General features: G+C 30.4%; 2 pseudogenes; both read left to right on the forward strand.

Annotated features, from left to right (window-relative positions):
• The first annotated feature begins 340 nt into the window (after positions 1-340).
• LOC148935273 (uncharacterized) lies at positions 341-1,734 on the forward strand (annotated as a pseudogene).
• A 1,543-nt stretch (positions 1,735-3,277) lies between these two features.
• Positions 3,278-5,486, forward strand: LOC148935274 (uncharacterized; annotated as a pseudogene).
• Positions 5,487-5,898: the final 412 nt, after the last annotated feature.

Consider the following 5,898-nt stretch of genomic DNA (forward strand, 5'->3'; position numbering starts at 1 on the left):
TGACATGAGGAACGTTTCGACTTACTTAGTCTTCATGAGTGTAAATTTTAAATTAAAAATAACATAATAAATATGAACATTAATGTTTTAGTTGAAAAATATAAAAGCTATAAAAAATAATAATTAAGAGAGAGGGATATTTTTTTTATATTTTAAACTAAAATATTAACGTTCATGTTTCTGTTCTTGTATTTATTTTTAAAATTTACACTGATGAAGACTAAATTGAAACGTTTGTCACATCATCGTGATCAGTTTTGTTATTGTAATGATTAATAATTTATTATTGCTTCAAATTACATCTATTAATTGCTCGTATTTGATCTTTCGCTGTTCTGTTTTATTGGTATGCATTAATATACTTTTATGTTCCAAATAATCAAATTTTATGGCCTATTTATGTAGGATTTCCAGATTCTTATAATAAAAGAAAGAACAGGTAAGTCTTTTTTATTTTTTTTTATTATTTGAGTATTAATAAGGATGCTGTGCGCCCGCGAGGAACGGGTGCTGTGCGTCTATAAGGAATGGGTGCTGCGCGCCTACAAGAAACGGGTGCTGTGCGCCTGTAAGAAAGGAGTGCTGTGCGCTTACAAGGAATGGGTGCTGTGCGCTTGTAAGAAAGAGGTGCTGTGCCCTGAAAAGTTTATTAATAAAATGTCTGTAAAGACAAGATATATTTTAACGTTTGATAATAAAAATATTATTCATTGGGAAAAATGACTTACAGACTTACATATGGAACATTTTCAAGATCTTTTATGAAATTGTTCAGAATATACAGTTCAGAATATATCTGTTGATGGAATACATTACTTGATATTATATAACCTATACCGACAGATAAAAAGCATATACAAATATTACACAATTCATCTAATTTATTAGGACAATGGGTATGTAGCTATTATGATAAAAAAAAATATATTTATATATGATTCTTTAAATAGTAAAATATTGCATAAATATCATGAAGAATTTTTGAGAAAGCTATTTCCAACATACGATTTTGAATCCTGTAAAATTTCCTGCTGTGCAACATCAACCGAATGGTAGCGATTGCGATGTTTTCAATAGCTTTTGCCACTTCATGATTATTTAACATTAAACCTGATAAAGTAAAATATGAACATAAGTTAATGCGTTCGCATTTGATAAAAATTTTTGAAACAAATGTAATTAAGCATTTTCCTCAAGACCCGCAATATGGTGTTGTTCAAAAAGTACTTCCATTACCAGTAATACGAGCGAAAGAAGCTGAAGCGATTTGTATACGGACAATACGTCAACATAAAACGGAACATCAGAATGCGAACCGATTAAAAAAATGTTGTAATATTTATGCTAAACAAGAATTAAATAAAATGTAGTTAACATTTCAAAGTACAACAAAGAAAATACAGTTATCGCAAAGCGTTTCTAAAGACATTTAACACAAATTAATAATATTAGAAATAAACAAAATAAAAATGAGTGTTCTCAAAATAAAGATCAACATTTATACCCAGAAGTTTTACAGTTAATGCAAAGTGCTTCAAACAATATTATGGAAGTACTAGTCAATAATATTCAGACTGAAAGAAATATAATTAAATATTCTCAGAATAAGGAAAATCAGAAATCAGAATAAGAAAATTTAGAAAATAATCTTACAAAAAAACATCATCAATATGAACAGGATCTGAACAATTGTGCTATAAAGCGTCAGCGATATCAACAAGATTTAGAAAATAATTATGCTAAAAAACATCATCGATATCAACAGGATTTAGAAAATAATCGTGCTAAAAAACATTATCGATATCAACAGGATTTAAAAAATAATTGTGCTAAAAATTGTCGATATGAGCAAAACTTAGTAAATAATCGTATTAAGCAAATGCGATATAAAAGGAATTTTGAACATAATAATCGTGCTAAGTAAATGCATCGATACAAAAAGGATTTAGAAAATAATCGTGCTAAAAAAATGTACTAATATATCAGGTGTACAAAAAAAGTTCTGAGATTTTTTTTTGTAAAATTCAATCTTTATTCAAAAACAAACAAAAAAATATTAATCAGCGAAATATTCCCCGTTTGCATCAACGACCTTTTGTCATCTTTCGGGTAGCTTGCGAATTCCTTGACGATAGAAGCTCACCGGCTTCGAAGCGATAAAGTCATCAATGCATTTTCGTATCTCTTCAAATCTCACGAAATGTGTATCAGCCAAATGATGCTGCAGCGACCGGAATATGTAGTAATCGGAAGGCGCCATGTCTGAGCTATACGCCGCGTGCGGGAGAAGTTCCCAGCCTAACGCAAAGATATGGTCCTGAGTCGCTTTCGCAACATGTGGTCGAGCATTGTCATGAAGCAAGATCACTTTACGACGTCCTTGACCAATAAATGGCCTCTTTTCTTCTAATGCATCGCTCAATTGGTCAATTGTTGTTGGTAGCGGTCTGCCGTGATTGTTTCACCCGGTTGTAACAACTCGTAATACAACACACCTTTCCAATCCCACTAGATACAGAGCAAAACTTTCTTGGCGTGGATATTGGGCTTTGGCGTCGATGTCGAAGGTTGATCCAACCCAAGGATCAACCCATGATTTTCTACGTTTAGGATTATCATAAAGAATCCACTTTTCATCGCCTGTTATGATTTTGTGCTTTTTTCCGGAACTTTGAAAGCAAAGTGAGTGCAGTGTCACGCCGATGATTTTTGTTGTCTTCGGACAATTTATGCGGAACCCATCTGCCTTCCTTCTGAACCTTTCCCATCGTATGTAAACGTACGGAAATGGTTCGCTGCATAACATCAAGCTGTTCTGCAAGCTCCTTTTCAGTTTGCGCAGAGTTTATATCCAGCAGTACTTGCAATTCGGCCGTTTCAATCTTTTGAGGGCGTCCAGCACGCGGTTCATCTTCAAGATTGAAATCTCCTTGGCGAAATTTTTGATACATCTTTTACATGTAGTATGACTTACAGCATTCTCTCCATATGCAGCACAAATCATTGCAATGGCTTCAGCAGCATTTTTTTTCAGATGAAAAACGCAAAGTGGATAAAAAATCGAATATGCTCTTTTGTTATTGCCATCGTGAATACTACTGATTTTTGAGGTATTATATGCATCAAACGTCAAACCGTATGGCATTTTAGAAGGCCAAATGTCAACTTTAAAACCACAAAAGGGTGGGAAGATATATAAAATTTAAATTGTTATTTTGGTTGTATGAAATCTAAAGCTCAGAACTTTTTTGTACACTTAATATTACTTATTATTTGATCACAACCTGTGGATTTAAAAGATCAAAATACAAATGTATTATCTTTGATGAAAGAACAAACAAAAAAATCATGGTTATGCAACGAATTATGTAAATCCGCTTCTAATTGATCGTTATGAAACATTCCTTCGAGTGATAAGTACATGCACTTTCAAGAAAATACCAAAATTATTACAAAAAATTCATAAATGTACAATAAAAAGGAATTCGAAATTCACACATATTTGTTACATGGATATAACTCTTTACAAAGCAATGTTTTTTCCTGTTCAATTGTTATCACCTCATTTTCCAAAGGTCAGGTATTTTAAATGCTTAATTTATTATATAATTAATTTCTATAAAAAAATATTAAATTTAGAGACAACTTTAACTTCTGCTGATTTAGATATATTAAATAAAATTATAACTTTGGCACAAGAAACAGCAAATCGTATATACAAATATCAACTTACTGATAATGTTTTGAATGATGAAGATATTATTCATAAATATAAAAACGCATTTAAGGCTTTAACTAAGCTTTAACTTCATAGACACACGTCGATATGTTTGTGTATCATGTGAGAGACTTTGTTACAAAAAAAATGTTTCCAACATTAATAAGTTTGAAGCACAAATAAATATTCCAATTTGGAGAAATTTAATGGCGTATATAAAAAAACAAAATATTAATTCACAACATATATGTGATTATTGTAAACGCAAATTTCGTAACGGATTAATGCCTGCGTATTGTGTTTTAAATAATCTCATTGTGTACTTCATAATGTACCCGAAATAATAGCATCTCTTAATACATTCGAAAAAATTCTTATACAAAGAGCTAAGGCATTTCAAACTGTTGTTAAAATGGGAACTATTATTAACAAAAAATTATCTCAAAGGCAAATAATACAAAAAATAAAAGGTAGAACTTTTCATTTACCATTTCCTTTACAAGAAACATGGAACAAATTATATAAGGATACCGATAAATATAATCATGAATTATACATTTTAGTTAGAAGTATTCCGACAAAATTCAAAATTATTTGGGAAGAAATGGTAAATATTTAAAAAGTATTTATGTTTTAATATGGTTAAAGCATAACAATCCTCTTTATAATCATATTATACTGCCAGAAACTCACGATACATTATGTTTAGAGAAATTAAATAATCCAGAATTTCAAATACAAGAAACAGAAAACAATGATAAATTTGTTTTGGATGACGATCATAAATTATTGAGTCCAAAAGGTACAATGGAAAAATGAACAATAACGTTAAAACTATTTTAAATAATCAGTATAAAGCAATGTTAACTCAGATTGTTGAAGACAGTGGTCATTATGAATATATCATTTATCCTTTATATGAAAAAAAAAACACGTGAATATGTTACTAACTTATATCAAATGTTAAAAATTCAAGATTTGCTCCTAAATAACCGTAAAAAAGATTTAGATCTGTTGTGTTTTCCAGATTTATATCCCTTTGGTATTAATGGACAAACTAGACCAATTAAACTTCATGATCATAAATTTATCAAATATCAAAAATCAAAACATTAACAATAAAAATCAAAACATCCACAATATAGATTAAACCAACAATATTTATTTTATTTATTAAATAATGCGAATATGCGTCAATTAAGTCGTGGTATTTATCATAAATTGAATATAACTAATTTGCGAGACCGTTATACGGCTTCAGAATATTTAGAAGCATTGCAAAAAGATTTATTAGAATCTGATTTAAGTACTATTTTTTCTACTTTAAGAAATACGGAAATACAAAATATTGGCGTAAATCAAGAAGTGATTTAAATTGTATGACGCAACATCCTGTAACGTGGTTTCTAACATTGAGTCCTAGCGAGTATATGTGGAATGAATTAAGCAAATATATTCGTGAGATAAATAGATGGTCTAATGAGTCTTCTTTATTTACCAGTTCTTATTGCTAGAGATCCTGTATCAACATCGAGATTTCTCGACAATAAGTTTCAGACAATGCTTGATTTTATTTGTTTCAAAGATTATCCGATTGGAGAAGTAATACATTTTGGCGACAAGAATATCAAAGTAGAAATATTCAACATTTACATTTATTACTTTGGGTTAAAAATGCACCGATTATTGGATTTTCTTTAGGTTAAGAATACACCAATTATTGAATTTTCTCTAGAAGAAATGTTTATATTTATTTTACGACATATAATTTGTAAATTGCCGGATAAAAATATTTCACCATTATTATACAGACGAGTCAATACATATCAACAACACAAACATAATGATTATTGTCTTCGTTCTAAGAAAGTAGGACGTAAAGTTGTTCATATATGTCGTTTCGATTTTCCGCGTCTGTCACGGAAACCGAATTTGTTATGAGAGATGTGTCGTAAGTTCAACTTACTTTTTATAAAAAAGTAAAAAAGTCGCCAAGTGTACGTACAGTGCGTGCGTGCGTGCGTGCGCGCGCGCGCGCGCGCGCGCGCGCGTGTGTGTGTGTGTGTGTGTGTGTGTGTGTGTGTGAAGATATAAAAATGTTACTTTTTAATGGAAAATTAATTTAATGGAAAGTTTTTCAATAAAATTATTACTAAATTATTAGAGTAAATTGATGAAAA

The sequence above is a fragment of the Pogonomyrmex barbatus genome, unplaced genomic scaffold (assembly GCF_055798465.1).
Source record: "Pogonomyrmex barbatus isolate J1 unplaced genomic scaffold, ASM5579846v1 scaffold5, whole genome shotgun sequence".
NCBI classification, from domain to species: domain Eukaryota; kingdom Metazoa; phylum Arthropoda; class Insecta; order Hymenoptera; family Formicidae; genus Pogonomyrmex; species Pogonomyrmex barbatus.